Raw genomic sequence first — 17,013 nt, forward strand, 5'->3', positions numbered from 1 at the left:
ACCTGGGATCCATTTATAGTTTCATTCTGGATGCATGAAGCACCAATGAAGTGTGGTTCTTCATGATCAAACTCTTTCTAAAGTTACATAAATGATTCCCATGGTCATACTGTAGGACCCAGTAGAATCCATACTACATGCTCTCAATCCCCCTTTCCTGTGAGTGTTGTTTCACAAGATCTGACTCCTTGGACATTGAAGGCAGATAAAGGGTACTTGAAAAAGACTGCCCTTAGGAGCCCAATACATTTTGGTGGGATATTTATAATATTCAGAGCACAGAGACATAGATTATGCCATTTAGAGACATTTTTAACCCAGATCTACCATAGTGCTTTGTGTTTTTAAGTGCTTCAAGGTTATTCATGACAGGTAGTATCTATTTCCAACAGTCTTAGAACAGTTTTGACTAATCCCAGGCTGGCACCATCTGAAATGAAAAATAAAAACAGCCTATACCTTTCGCCATAGTAATCTGCTCTTCTAGGTTGTCCAGGATTAGTTAAAGAATCTTACTTTGTCTCTCGTGCAGATTGGCTTTTCCCTCTGGCGTCTCTTTTTTTTTTTTATTGAAGTATAGTTGATTTACAATGTTGTGTTAGTTTTTTGTGTACAGCATAGTGATTCAGTTTTATTTATATATATATATATATATAAATTATATATATATATTTTTTTTCTTTTTCACATTCTTTTTCATTATAGGTTAATACAAGATAGGGAATGTAGTTCCCTGTGCTGTACAGTAAGACCTTGTTGTTGATCTGCTTTACATATAGTAGTTTGTATCTGCTAATCTAAACTCCTAATTTATAGCTACCCTCCCCTTTCCCCTTTGGTAACCATATGTTTGTTTTCTGTGTCTGTGAGTCTTTTTCTGTTTTGTAAATAAGTTCATTTGTGTCATTTTTTTAGATTCCGCATATAAGTGATATCACATGATATTTGTCTTTCTCTGTCTTTCTCTGTCTGACTTACTTCACTGAGTATGAATATTTCTAGGTCCATCCATGTTGCTGCAAATGGCATTATTTCATTCTTTTTTTGTGGCTGAGTAATATCCTATTGTATGTGTGTGTGTGTGTATATACATATACACACCACATCTTCTTTATCCAGTCATCTGTCTGTGGACATTTAAGTTGCTTCCATACTTGGCTATTATAAATAGTGCTGCTATGAACATTGGGGTGCATGTATCTTTTCAAATTAGAGTTTTCTCCAGATATATGCCCAGGAGTAGGATTGCTGGATCATATGGTAAGTCTATTTTTCGTCTTTCAAGCAATCTCCATACTGTTTTCCATAGTGACTGCACCAAATTACCAACAGTGTAGGAGGGTTCCTTTTTTTCCACACCCTCTCCAGCATTTATTGGTTATGGACTTTTTCATGACAACTATTCTGACCTGTGTGAGGTGGTACCTCATTGTAGTTTTGATATGCATTTTTCTAATAATTAGCAATATTGAGTATTTTTTCATGTGCCTATTGGCCATCTGTATGTCTTCTCTGGAGAAATGTCTATTTAGGTCTTCCACCCATTTTTGGATCCTCTGGCATCTCATAAAGTTTTTATGGACATGGGAAGGGCCTTGAGAAAGCAGAGCTGTGATGACTGGTTTGTTTACACTGTTTCTCATCATGTCCTGTCTGGGTTTTTTCTCCCTCCTCTCATTTATCCCAAATCCCCAAATGCCCTTAAACTCTTTCTACCTCTTCATCCCTGAGTTTCTTAAGAAATGACCTGTTAAATTTGTTACTGATGAGTAGTTGTACTGTATTTCCTATTAATGTTAGCATTCTGGCAAAGAGTAATGTAAGAAAAAAAAGTGGATCCAAGGGAATGCTCCTCTTGCTGTGGCATTTCAGATGTCAGTAAAAAGCTGGAGGAAGAATCTGAGGGAGGGTGGGTGGGTGGGTAGGTTGGGCAGAAGGGTATTCTTTGTCTTCTTGAAGTTTCTGCCTACCCTCTCAGAAACATATCGAGGTATTGGTTGGATTTCCTGATAAAACACCATGAAAAGAGATGGTGACTTGAGGGAAGTGCCTAAGTGGGAACTTTTTTTTCCTCTCAGCATTTTCTGCTCGAAGAACAGCTCTAGGTTTTGCAGAATAAATTAAATTGATAGTAGAATAAGTAGGCCAGACAGGTGCACTTCAAATTAAATAAAAATCATAAGCCAGTATATTCTGCTTTCATTCTGACACTCAAAGCTCTTCTCCCTTTATATTAATCACTTAGCAATTCTTAGAAGTCAGCATTATATGGACAAAATACTGTTCATTAACCAACTCTTTACAGAGAGAATGTATGTGAACTGATTTCCTGTAAAAAGGAAAGTTATTATTGGAACTTGAAGATCCTATGTTACAGTAAGACTTACTTTGAAAAATACTTCACAATACAGCTTGGAAAACTCTCCATTATACAGAGAAGACGATAGAGTCTCCAAGATGGTAAATCATTTGTCTAAACTCATAAAATGTATTCAGCAGAGCTTTGATTAGATTTTCTTCCCCTGTCAGCGTTCTTCCCATTGCTCTGTGCTGCTACTTCTGTGCAATAACAGTATCCCACACACCTTTCAGTTGGTTTGATGTGAATCACGAAGTAAATTTCACAAAAAGAAAGAGACAAGAAATCTTCGAATCATTCATTAGGCAGGTTATGAAAATTCAAAATATTAAAGCACTGGAAAATTCTACGTCCTCCAACATTTTATCTTGAATAATTTCAAACCTGTAGAAAAGTTAAAGAAATAGTACCCCAAAAACCTGTAAACCACTTACTTAGATTTGCTGATTGTTAAAATTTTGTCATATTTGCTTGCTGTTTCTCTATTTACATACATACATTTACTGAAGTGCTTGAAAATAAATTGCAGGCATCATGACACTTTTCTCCTAAATGCTTTCTAAGAGTAAGATTTAATAATAATTTTCTTATAAAATCAAAATACATTAATGAAATAGAACACATTGCTATAACCTGTGTGAGGGGGTACCTCATTGTGGTTTTGATTAGTATTTCTCCAATAATTAGCAATATTGAGTATTTTTTCATTTGCCTATATATAAAATATATAATACCTATTAACAACTTGTAGTTTAAAGTAAAATTAATCTAGGTAGTTCCCCTACATTTTTCTGTTTCCATAACATTGACTGTTGTATAGAGACCAGCTTGGTGCTTTTTTTTTTTCCAACTTCCAATAATTTGGATTTATCTGATTGTTTCCTTATGATTAGAGCCTGCTTAAAAATTTGGGGCAAAATATCAAATGCATGATATTATGTCTTTCACAGTGCATCAGCTTTTTAAAGGTCACTTTCCTGATTTATAAATACTCTGTTTTACAGTGATAATTTGAGGCTATGTGAGTACGTCTTCCTGAACAAATTTCCATTCAGTGGTTTGAGCATTCATTAATGATGAATTAGTTATCATATTGGTAGTTGCAAAACTGTGATTTTATAATTTATCTTTTCTTATACATTTATCAGTTTACATTCTTCTGTAAAGACTAACTTTCCCTCCTTAGTGAGGACTTACAAATTTTTTCCATTCAATGTGTTGTAATCTATTATTAAATACTGTTTTTTTTTTTTAAATATTGGGATTGTTAAATACAAGCTTTTACAAAAGAGTTCCTGTGTCTTCATGACAGCTCTTCATCAGTGTTTTTGCACCTCCTTAGTTTCTGGTACAAAGCGTTATTTTGAAAATTACTTTGAAAATTTCCTGTCTGGTATCTGGTATTAGCTCCAAAGGGTCCTGATTCCTTTTAGTGAGGAATTGTGTTTAGAAATCTGTATAACTTTTTCACATCTTTTGTACAGAAGAGATAGGATTAAAAAATCTGATCTTTTTATCTTACATATTTTGCTTAAAAATATATCCCAGCAGTTACTGTTCTCAGTATCACTGTTCTCAGAAAGCCTGTTCTTAGAGATGGTTCTTATTCTTATACACAGCTGAATAATATACGATGTACCATAGTTTTTCTCCTATGTTTGGGCTTTAAGGTTGTTTCCATTATTTTTCTGTCACAAATAACACTAAAATGAGTAAACGTATGCATACGCATTTTTATATTATTGAAGTTACATATCAGGGTAGAGTCATAACGGTGGGATTTCGAGGTCAACAGATAAATACATATGTAGTTGTTAGATATTCCCACGGTCACCTTCATAGGGGTTTGCACAGTTTCTTATCCTCCCCCTAGAATGTAAGAGAGTGCTGCTTCTTTACAATCTAACCACAAAATATGTAGCCAGGCTTCAGAATTTTTGCTAATTGAATGGTATCAGTGTGGTTTAAGTGCAAATTTCTTTAATTTGGGTGAAGTGCAGCCTTTTTTCACATATGTAAGATGTCTTTATGTGTGTTTATAATTAATTGTTAGTCTCTTTTTCCAATTTTCCGTCAAGTTTTTGTCTTTCCCACTTTAAGAGTTCTGTATGTATTAGAGATGTCTTTAACAAGTGATATATTTTAAATATTTTTTCTAGTTTGGCAGTTCTCTTTTGTCTTTCCTTATAATTTTTTTCATGCAACATTGTTTTAAGGTTGCATTCATCAGTCTTTTAAAACTGCATCTGGGTTTCTTGCATCCATGTTATAAAAATGAAATCACATGTATCTCCTCCTAGGATTTATGTTTTCAGTTTTTTACCATTAAATCTCTGATCCATTTGAAGTTTATTCTGGTGTTTGATGTGAAGTGTGCATCCAGTTTTATCTTTTTCCAAGTGGCTAACCAGTATTTCTCACATCATTTATTTAAAAGTCTAGTTTTCCTTCAGTGATTTAAAATAACATCTTTATCATATGTTGAATTTCTATATGTTTTGGGGTCCATTTCCGGATTTTTCATATGTCAATTTATGCATGTATGAGTATTATGCCACTTTAATTATAGATAATTTCTAGTATGTTTTAATGTCTTGTAAGATTAGTTCTAGAGTTTGCCTACCTATCCTTACATGTTTATTTTTACAATGAAATCATGATAAATTTGTCCAGATCCAGAAAAAAAGGTGATATTTTTATTTAGATTATATTAAGTTCATATATAAACTTAGGGAGATTGCTGTTTTCTGTTCAAGAACAAGGCATGTATTTCTTATTTCTTGCAGAAGTGTTTTCTGATTTCCTTATGTAAGTGTTACACATTTCTTGTTAAGTTTACTCCTAAAGTTTTTTTGTTGCTATTTAAATGAGATTTTTTTCTGCTGTTGTAACTTCTAATTGATTATTGTCGTATAAATGAAGGCTTTTAATTCTTGTATATTAATATTATATACTTCTTAGTGAATTTATTGAGTGATATTTACCATTGATTGAGTTCTCCTGTGGTAATGTTACAGCATCTTCAAAGTGATCAGCTTACCTCTTCATTTCCAATCCTTTTTCTTCTAATTACTTTTTTTCTGATTTAACTGCATTGGTCAATGCCCAAGTACAATGTTAAATAGAGATGGACATAGTGGGTATGCTTACTTTGTTCCTTACTTTAGTAAGAATGACTGTTGTTTCCCCATTAAATAAGATACAGACATTAAATCTTAAGTTCTCTAGCTATAGCGCCATGTCTATCTCCATGTCCATTTCCACCTCCACCTCTGTCCCTGTACCTGTCAGTATTGTCATCATCATCTCCATTCTAGATGGACACATAACATCCAGGGTAGGATTATAAAATCATGCTTAACACAAAGTATAGGACCTACACAGTACTAAAATTATTAATAACTAAAACAGTGTAGACAGTAGCAAAATGCAGGTTCTTACCTTGGAATGATCTCAGACAGTCAACACAGTTCCCCCAAATGTCCTTGCCCTCCCTCACAGGAATATCTTCTGCTCTGGATTTAGCATGCAAAGTTTTAAGCAATGTGTATGCAGCATTACTTAAACAGAGAGCCCTTTCAGCAGAACACACTCATTTTGTGTCCCTTTAGATACACAGCTTGTGTGATATTTTCTAATAAATAATGCCTTATAAATCCATATCTGAGTTGATATAAAATGAGCAATTATTCTAGTAAAAGGTCTATCCTATGCAAAGTATTTTGGAGATAAAGACTCTTCATGGTCTTCCTGCTAGTAAATTCCACTAATGTGTTTGTAGAAGGTCAACTTGTATGCAGTGAGGTTTGACTGAATTATTTTTTCCCTTCCTCAGAGGTCTCCAGTAAAAAAAGAAGAATACAGTACAGGCTTGTTGTATATAATTTTGATTTTTGTACAGGACAAGGAAGTATCAATTCCCTGTCATTGAATGTTTCCTAATGGAATAGATGTTGAATTTTTTCAAAGGCCTTTAAGCATCTGTCAAGGTAATTATCTCATTCTTCTCCTTAGATCTCTTACTATAATTTATTATATGAGTGGATTTCTATCATTGAGCCATCTTTGCATTCTTGAAATAAATCGCATGTGTTGATTATGCATTATTATTTATCTGAATGTAGTATGGTGTTTGCTTTTACTTGTGTGTGTGTGTGTGTGATATCTTATTTAGTTTAGGTATTATTGTTATACTTCATAAAAGAAATTTGGGAGTTTTTCTTCATTTTCTATCCTCTGGAACAATGTTTTAAATGTCTGTTCTTTGAAAACTAGGTGATATTTCCCTGTGAAATCATCTGGGACTTGTGCTTTTTTTTGTGGGATAGTAATTTGATACCTTTGTTACTTCTATGGAAAATGGTTTGCTCAAGCTTTCTATCTTGATGGGAGTCAATTTTAGTAAATTGTGTTTTCCTAAATAATTATTTTATATATATATTAAAATTTTTTGTGTAAATTGTATAGTATACTTTGATTATTTTAATTTCTTCTGTTTCATGGCTTTAAATTCATCCCATAGACTCTGGTATACTACGTTGATGTTATCATTACTCTTTAAGAAACAGGAATTTCAGTTTGTATTTCCACTTTCACTCATGAATTACCTTATACAGTGTATACTTCTATAAATCTTGAGGAATTTTCTGATTTTGTTATTAATTTTTGGTTTTATTGCATTGTCATCAAAGAATGTTTTTGTATTTTTATTTGATGTAACTTACTGAAGTTATCTTTACGACTTGGTATTTGGTAGAGAGTTGTGCATGTGCCACTTGTGTTGAAGAAGAAGGAATATGCTCTATTCAGGCTCACTGATATATATTAGAGTATATATTCTAATACTTACCTTACTGGTACTGTTGTATAGGTCTTGTATATCCTTGCCTACTTACTGTCTACTTGATTTGTTTTGGACTGAGAGTTATAACAGTGTCTTCTCTTTTTAGTGAGTTTTTCTCTATTCCTCCTTTACTTCCTTTTAATTTTTGCTTTATGAAAGTGACTGCTGTGTTTCTGGTACATAGATTTTCATGAATATTATATCTTCTTTGCGAATTGCGGCTTTTAGTCTGGCAGAAGAAAATTCAGAGAGATTTACTTGATGTGAACATTTTATTCAGCAAGAAACAAACTGTTCACAAACAAGGAGACTTCATACCAGAAAGTGGCCTGAAGCTCAGAGGCATGTCATTACAAGATGGCTTATAAAGTAAAGAGTAAGTTGTTAAACCTTACAGTGATTAGTTATTACAATGGGGGTTTCCAGGCAGCAGGGGATTGGTTAAAAGTGATTTTTTTCTATCATTTTAGGAAAATGACTTAAATTTCCTTTGTGAATATTAGAGGTATTTACACTAAGTTTCACTTCCATTCACTTATAGTAGCCTATGTAAGTTTCACATATGTAAACTAGATTGAGTTTTACATATGTGGCTCAACTAGTTTGGTCTGCTTGGGGTATCTTCAAGCTTAATGTCCAGTTTATTTTAACAAATATCATGAACTGTATTTTTTTTAAACATCCAGTGCCTTTTGGTCTGAATTCTAGTCTGTTTGATAGCAGGAAATAGCTCCTGTTTTCTTATTGTTTTCATTTGTCTTTCATACCTTTGCTCATCCCTTTATTTTTAGGCTTTTTGAGTTACTTCATTAGAGGTGGTGTCTATTGCATGCAACATAGAGCTGGGTTTTGCTTTGCAAAAATTCCATGTTCCATTAAATAGACATCTAAGCAATTTTCATTTTGTCTTAAGGCAGTGGGCTATAAGAAATTACAGGAGTCAGGGAATTATCAATTATGTGCAGTAGGAAGAACACTTTATCTTACATTGCACTGTTTCTATCCCTAGTTACATGTTATGTGGTTGGTTTTAATAGAGTCACTTTAAGGGCGGAGTGAAATTTTTTTTAAGTTTGCATTTTGCAGGAAAATAAGTACCAAAAAGAATGAAAAAGGAATTTGAAACACTTTGCTCTAACTTTTATGTGAATATATTACGGGCTTAAAGCAAGTGTGAATCTCAAAGGATATAAAGTACATAAAACTTGGGAGATCAGGTTCTACTTTCATATTCTCTGTTCACTATCAGTAAATCTTTGGGTAACCACTTAAACTCTCTAAACCTCAGTTTCATTATAGAGAAACTGGGGATAAAATTAGCTCTGCTACCTTCTTTTTAAAAATTGTGTACCCATCAAAATATCCATCTTCATTACCCATTTTTCATAAGGCCTCCTTCCCCAGCAGAGATTTGGTCATGTTACTTACCTGGAAAATCTCCTATAATGGCTTTCCTTTGTCTCTATGTGTTTAAATAATTAAAATATTCTATAAAATAATAAATCTACTCACCTTATACTTGTACTATTGTGCTCTACACTTCTGAGCTCTAGTCCTTTGGAAGTAAGCAGTCTCAAAATTTTTCTGTTTTTAGTTTGTGTATGTGTCGGCAGGGGTGGTGCTCATTTACCTTCATTCCTCTGAGTAATATAAACATACTGCTCTTTCCTGTTGCTTCTCCAATATGAAAAATGAGGATTAACTCAAATTGCATCTTTCCTTCCATTCCCAATATTTAATGGTTATATTATTTTTTGTTCTTCCTACTTCTAACGTTAAATAACATGCGTATACCTCTCCTTATTGTTCCATCAGCTTTAGGCAGACCATACCTACCCTGTGCCCTCTCATTCCCTCTCTCCACTGCTTCCTCACCGCATCTTCTACTCTGTCAGCTCCACCTGGCATGTATATGGTTATGGCTCACTGTTCACATTCTCCACCAGACTTACTTGTTTATGGAAAGTCATAGGAGGAGATCAACTTTAAGAGAGTGAGCTCAAATGAACAGGATTTATGTTAGTCTTATTTTTATTTTGGGAATATACTCCAATTACCTTACCTTTTCTGGGTTCTAATATCATCCTTGTGCTCTTCAAAGGAGCATGAACCTTGCATCAAGCTTAAATAGATTATTTTCATTTAAAATCCACCTTTGTAGCTTGTTTCATTTTTGAACCCTGAGTTTCTTACATTTCTGTTTTCTTGTTGGGAGAGATTACTTTTATCATTTCCCAAATATCTTCCAACATTTTTCAGGTTTACTGACTGACTCCATTCTCCTTCTTGGAGATTTTCTTTTAGGAGCTTCACTTCCTCTTATAACTTGACCCATTCAAGGCTGATATTGAACTAGGACATACCAGTACAACTGTACTCATTTTTAAAACAGTGAAATATTTATGTGTCAGAAGCAAAATATTTTAACAGTATCTCTAACAAAATTAATTAGTAACATAAAGTTACATGTAAATGCATTAATTCAAATGTCATCATAGGATGCTGTGATGACCATTGTTAAGTGGGCTTTCTTTTGGTCACAGCAGCATCTGAGATGCTACCTGTCCCTTAGTCCAGGTAGGCAGCATAGCATTCTTTACATTGCACTCTGTGGTTTAGGCTAATCATTGATTTTTATATTCTAAATAATTTTATGTATTGTGTGTTAGTATCATAATCCTTGCACAAAGTTGTTTGTGAATTGTTTTGATATTTGTAAAATCAATAATTAATCATGAAATATTATCACTTCTTGGCCTTTTGACTAAGATCAAGTGTAATCATGAAATACTAAAACTATCTTTTTCCCCTTTTTTACCTCCTGGGTTGGTGCCACCATTTCATTTCATTTCACTGTCTGATTTTCCTTTTATTTTCATAGAGTACACCTGAGGTCTTCATTCAAAAAATGAATAGATGACAAAATCACATCTGAAAATAAATTTATTAAACAGTGAAACTTAATTGACAGTTGAGCTGAGCACAGAGTCACAGCTAAATTTTTTTTTCATACTCTGAAGGTATCACTTCATCATTTTTTAGCATCCATTATTGCTTATCCTCTTAACAGATCCAGATTGTTTACCTAACTCTGTTTTAGGTGCTGATGCTAATCTGATACTGATTGCTTTGTTGATGACATTGCTCAATGGGCCCTTTCAATGTAAATATTATGGCTCTGAGATATTTTCTTACATTACTCATTTGATGATTTTCTTCCCTCTATTTTCTTGCTTCTTTCTCTTAGATTCCCTAATAGTTGAATGATGAAGTGATGTTCTGTCTCTCATGGTGCTACATTTCTCAATATTTTAGCTTTGTTTCAGTTTTTAATTCACATGCTGAGAAATATCTTCCATGCAACTATCCTGTTTTCTATTAAATTTTTCATTTTGGAAACCATTACTTCTAACTGATTTTCTCATTGTTCTCTTTCCACTGCACTGTAAAGAGATAAGCAGTAGTCCCCTTACATGGTACCTGAATTTGAAACGTAGATCAAGGACATTTTCTATTGAAATACATTTAATTTCAGAAATGTGAGACATTTTTAACTCTATCATGATAGCTTTGGAATATCTGAAGGAAAATGTAGGAGGCAACTTTAATAAATTGTATTTAATAATTCTGCACATAACTTTTTGTTTATTGTGGGAGAATCATAATTATGTGTTAAATATTATGATCCTCAAGTAAGAATAGTTTATCTTTACCTAATTTTTTTTCCATCCTGTTTACATTAATCTGCATCACTATTTTGCAATAAAGTAAGATCAATCAATTGGGGAGAATAGTAACCTTTTCTAATATATGTTTGTTGCAATTGTTTTAATTAAATCCAAATCACATACCAGAATTCAAAATGACAGGTACCAGAGCCATCCTAGCCAAAGGCCATATGCAGTCCACATTTTCTTCTCATTGTTAAATTTTGGCATTCTAATGTCTCTCTCCTTTCTTTGCCCCGAAAAGTCATTGTTCTTTGATGGGCCTCCTGCAATCGATGAAATAAGTGCACTCAAAAAGTCTATTAGATAAGAAACCAACCTCTTGACTCCTCTGATTCACAGAGAATGTTAACAGGAAAGTTCACAAAAAAGTAATACCATTAATCTTGGCCTCAAATGCCTCAGGACCCACCACAGCCTGCCAAAGGTCATCGTAAAGAACATACATCGCAGTACCATCTGATGTCTCTTTATAGCCTGTTAAGTAGAAGTGGTTACTTGTTCCAGTTGAGCCACAAATTCAATTCCCTGCAGTAATTTGAGATGAATTTCTTTACTGTTCCCTTGTATTTTCCCCAGTCAATCTGTCATTTAGGACCGAGCAAAAGGGAATAGTTTGTGTAGCTGGATGCCTGGACACATTTAAAACGAGGCAATGTATGTGATTATTCCTCCACCAGCTGTGAAGTTGTCTGGCCTACAAAAGATAATACTGTTACTTGGAACCATGAATTCTGCCACCAGATGAAAACCACGCTAGCCGTCTGATGAACCTCAGGAGAGACAGAAAAACCTTTCATCCCCAAGGTCTTTGAAGTGTAACAGAAACATTTACTGAAGGCATAGGTTCCTTTGCATTGTCTCAAGAAGAAAGGTATCTTTCTTGAGGACAAAGATGAGGCTGGTTTGTCTGTGGCACTATGGTCTTTCACATAGCAGCTGAAAAACTCACATTGCTGGGGCTGGGGTGGGGGCAAGGAGTAAGAGAACCCTGACAAGAATCAGTGTCTGTGTTTCACAACTCTAGAAACAAAATGTGTTATCTTTCATTCAGTGATAAAGGGAGAGATTAAACTGCTGCTGCTCCCTTCTCCTCTCTTCATCTGGGTTCAAAGTAATTACGGTTTTAGGTCAGATCTATGGTATAATAAACTTAGACTTTCTCTTACCTACGGAGCCAGGCATTCAGGCCTGTGCTCTGATGAGAAATGCTTATCATGTTATATATTTACTTTTTAAATGATTGTATACATTTCAGATTTAGAGATTTCTTCCCCAAGAGTTTGCTGTCCATGATTCGCAGGTAAAACTGCAGTCGTTGGCTACTGGAGCATCCAAATATCACATGAAAACCTGGATGCAGGGACTATTCAAACAGATGATCTGGACACATTGTCACTACAGACACACTGACTGCATTGAATGTTTCTACCTCACCACACTGGCCAGTCTAGATGCCCTGATAGGCCTGACCCAGTAGTTCATCCCAAGCATTTAGTATGTATGTACCCCTCATACCAATCACCATCTCAGCCGGATCTGACAGCACTGCTTTTGGGGAATAAGTTGAAGCTAAGATTGCGTAAAATTTCCAGCAGGCCAACTTCTCTCCTGTAGTTATATATTTAAAAAAAAAAAAAAATTGGTTCTCAATCACTCTAGGCTCTGAATGCAAAACATCCAGGAATCACAAAAACAATATCTGTTTTTCTTTTCTTTTATGAAGATTGCTGCCTGTAGGACTCTGGCAAGTAGTGTTTGGCTTGAGACATGAATACAGTCCAGAGTGTTTATTTACTCAGTCTCTCAGAAGTCAGTCCTGGAAGGTCTACAACTTGAAGCATCACAAAGATGCCTTCTCTTTTAAACATGACCTATTTTAACCTGAGTATAAGAACTGGATATTTTGATGGAATCTCCTTCTGTAAATTATGCTTAGCAATGGAAAATTATGTGAATCTGTGTCAAAATTTTAATCATCAGACTCGAGTGTGATGTCTTGGAGGAATTATACTGCCAGCTGTGTCTTTAATGAAATATGTTAATGCAGTCATTTGATTGATAATTACAGTCATCTCTCTTGGTATAATTTATAGTTAATACAGGTGGCCCAGGTGAAGCAGTTTGAGTAACAATTCCTTTCCGTTTGCTGCAGCATCTCTGCATTCCCTGGGTATGGAAGGAGTCAGAGGACACCTGGCGTACCTTCCACAGCCTCACCTGTGGAACACTGACTGCTTTGCGCGTAACATGTTTGATGTTACATTTAACATGTTTGATCAGTTTTAGCTGTGACAGTTATGGTTTTAGGCTCCTATGAAATGGAAGGTCATTTTAAAATGAAAGATAATTTGTTTTATCTGAGAAAGAACCGACACAGTGTTTTCATTAAAGGCCTTCTTTTTTCTTTATCTGAATGGGTACTGTTCCTGTCATGCTGCCATCGTTACTCAGGTTGCTCTCAAACTCAGGTGTGGGCATGCACGTATCCTTTGAATATAAGAGCCAATATCAGCTGCCTAAGCACTGCCTTTCACAAAATATGGAGATAAAATGACTTGTCTCCGCTACTGATTTCCCAGGCGAAAGCATAAACACATGCCATAAGTACTCATTCAGAATTGACCTTCACGAAAAACCTCTATGAGTTAATGCCTCATACAGATGCTCTGAATTTAAAGATCAGGTGATTTATAGTAACACAAAAATACTAGACTGTGGTTAAACATTAGAAAGTCATTTATCAGTTCTGTTACACTTATTCTTTCCTATCCTAAGAACAAATGATTTAGTATCATGTTTTTATTCAAACTTCTTCTCTACAATGGGATTTCTAGGATATCTAGTTTAATTTCCACACGTAGCAAGACCTCCCTCACAAGGAATGAGACCTAAGCACATTGAGTGGTATTTTCTATGAAGTTTTGTGACAAACACTGTAATAGAAATTCTGTTACTATAATAGGGATAACAGACACCTTCTAGTTGACAACTCTGATATATTAATGGGAAAATGAATTGTGATTTGGAGTACATTGAGTTAAATCAGCTGTAGATTTGACTTCTGCTTGCTGTGTCACTGTGTATTATTTTCAAACCGTGTAAATGACTAAGAACAACTAAAATTTAAAATGATTTACTATTACACAGTGACAGGAAAAAAGAGAACATGCTTAATGGCACATTAATTAATGCTGGATTCAAACTGAATTCTATGAGAGTCTGCAGAGGCACTGGGGAGTTGGTTTTAGTCTTTGCAACACAGCGAATAAAATAAATTAATGATAAGGCACAGAGAATGCTGTCATCTGTGTCAGTCCATGCTATAGGAAGGCAAGTGCTTATGAAAAAAAATTTCTCTGCAGGCAAAGTAAAACTCATAACTGTCAGCGAAAAGGTAGAAAGGAAGGTAGTATCCTAAGCTTTATGGAAGCTTTTACTCAGAACTCCAAAGTAGAAAATCTTCCCTTCCACGCTTTTCACCCCATGGAGATTATTGAATCCCTATTTTGTGTGTGAAGTTCACTAATGGAGAGGTGCTGAAAAAAGATGGAAATTTAGGCAGTAAGTCCTTTCTTCAGGAGAGAATATACACGTACATGCACAGGCAAACAGAGAACTTCATGAAGGTGCATGTACCTTTAACTGCACACGTAGCTCTGTTTGAGGGCTGTTGGGAGAGAGTCTGGCTATCAGAACCTACTCTAAGACCCCTCCAAGATGCCAGCTCATCTCATTGACCCCCAAATTCCCATAATCTCTTAAAATTTTATAAAAACTGGCCAGCCTTCTCTCCTTTCTGTGGTCATATTCCTGAATTGTAATGTGTCATCCTGTTCTCTTTTCTCCCCCTTCTTTGTGTTTTCTCCTGAAAATCTTCTTGCCCCTGACCTGACACAAGCCCATCCCCTCAGATTCCTCTTTACCAAAGGACCTGTGCTTCTGGCCAGGTGTCTCTACCCAGCTACATGCAGTTCCGTCTGTTGGGGGCTTACCGTTCTCCTGTGGTATCTCCATCTCTCTAGAATAAATTCTTCAGAGTTAGTTTGGTGTTAACCCTCATTACTTAAGGGTATAGCTGGGAGTGAGAAGCAACTAATACAAAAATAAATGCTTGTGGGAAAGATGTGCAAAATCCCTTGGAAATGTTAGGCAAATGTCAGTTTATTATTCTAAGCTGAAATGCAAATACATCCCATCTTGATTTCACCTTAACCACTTACTAAAACTTAGTGAAATTATTGGCACGTTAATGGATTTTCTGGCAAGTATTTCCCTCCTTCTATGAAATAACCTAGGCCATTAAATCTTTCAGTAAATGATTGTGAGTCATTTACACAAGTTTAAAGATAATTAAGGCTTTTCTTATACTACATGAATTGCATGGAGATACAGGTATAATTGGCAGTTCAGATATTCCCTGAATGATTCCTCTATAAATTAGGACAGTGATTCCATTTGAACTTTGAAATGGAGAGGAACAAACTTTACTTTTAACAATTGTCTTTCTCTAGTTTGAATTTGTAGATTCATATGTTTAGCATTTTGTAAAAATAAAAGCATGAGAAAAGAGCTTAATAGAGAGGAAAATTAAAGAAATATTTGCCCCAGTAGGTTAGCTGTTTTCTTTTCTGCAGCAAATGTATATACTTTTAAAGAGCTTTCTCAGTTTAAACTCATCACATAAAAATTGGAGAATATCATGGAAAGTGATTATTCCTGGAATATATCCCAGGATATTACTTACTAAACTTTTCCTAGGAAAATCTATTTTGACTTAAGCCTAAACTCTGGATCAGATTCTTCTAAAGGCGATGAATATGGGGATTATTTACAGGGTAGGACTTTTTAGAAGTTGTTCATACATAAAATGTCCCATCCTTGATGCATAAACCTAAACTGGAACTAAATCTGCAAGGTATTCATGACAATTCATGCAAAGTCAGAATTATGCCAAGAAAGTGCACCCTTGCATACTGAAAATGGAAACCACTGCCCCTGCCCGGGGCCCCTGCTCACTTATTAAGACGTTCAGCCTTAAGCAATAAAAAGCTTTTCTTTAAGAAACTCAGTATGCTTGTTAAGCATCTGCACTTCACAGCCCTGGGGGAAAGTTTACCTTCCTAGCCTACTCCTCCCCCTTCCCTTCAAATTCTTCGCTCCTCTTGATTACTTTCCCTCATTTCTCTGGGAATGTGCTGATTTTTTCTGCCTCTGCGTTTTTCTCAGACCACATGGAGTGTTTCATCATTAAAGGACCTGCTTAGATTTTCCCTGTACCGTGAAGCTCTGGCAGATCGCCCCAGAGCTGCCTCCCCCAGCTGCAGGTATGGGCTCTTGTGATCTACGCTAACACACAAACCACCTATTTGGCCTTAATCATTAGCACCTGAGTATCATTAGGTTTGTTGCATTAGCTTTTCTCTCCACTCAAACAGCAAAGTTCCTGAAGTGGGCAAGAATTCTGATTTTTTTTAAATCACCCCCACCTTCTGTTATAGTGCCTTGTTCATTATGTGTGTGGAATGGATACTAGCTTTTTGACTGATTGCAAGAAAGGATTAAAAATACTGTGAACACTTCATGCAGACGTCATGTTCTTTGAGTCTGGCCTGAACTCTGCTTGGACTGAAGTGTCAGGCATTGATTCAAACCCCATGTGTGCAGTGCTCCTCACAGAATGGGCTGCAGACCCCTGCTGGAACAGGCACCGTTTGCCGGCAGCCCCTGCCTGGAGCGGAAGTTGCATCAGAATGTGAACAGACTGTGTCACCAAGCACACTGTAGGGTTCAGCCGTCTTTTTTTTTTTTTTTTTTTTTTAAAAAAAAGCAAGACTTTCTGCTCTTTCCACAGTGCTCGGGCTGCAACAAGACCCGTCGCCTGGGTGCGTCTACTCACATTGGCCTGCTGGGGCCCGAAAACACTGCTGCTGCGCTTAGCGCACCAGTTCATCAGTTCATCTCAGGGGAGGACTCTGGCCGCAACCTGAGCTCCCCGGTGAACTTGGACCTGCCGGTGAGGAGGGCAGAGATAGGAAGGAGACGGGAGGGGTCGGGGTGGAGATCAAGGCCTTCTCAATGAA

Source organism: Camelus dromedarius, chromosome 3, assembly GCF_036321535.1.
Source record: "Camelus dromedarius isolate mCamDro1 chromosome 3, mCamDro1.pat, whole genome shotgun sequence".
Classification (NCBI taxonomy): domain Eukaryota; kingdom Metazoa; phylum Chordata; class Mammalia; order Artiodactyla; family Camelidae; genus Camelus; species Camelus dromedarius.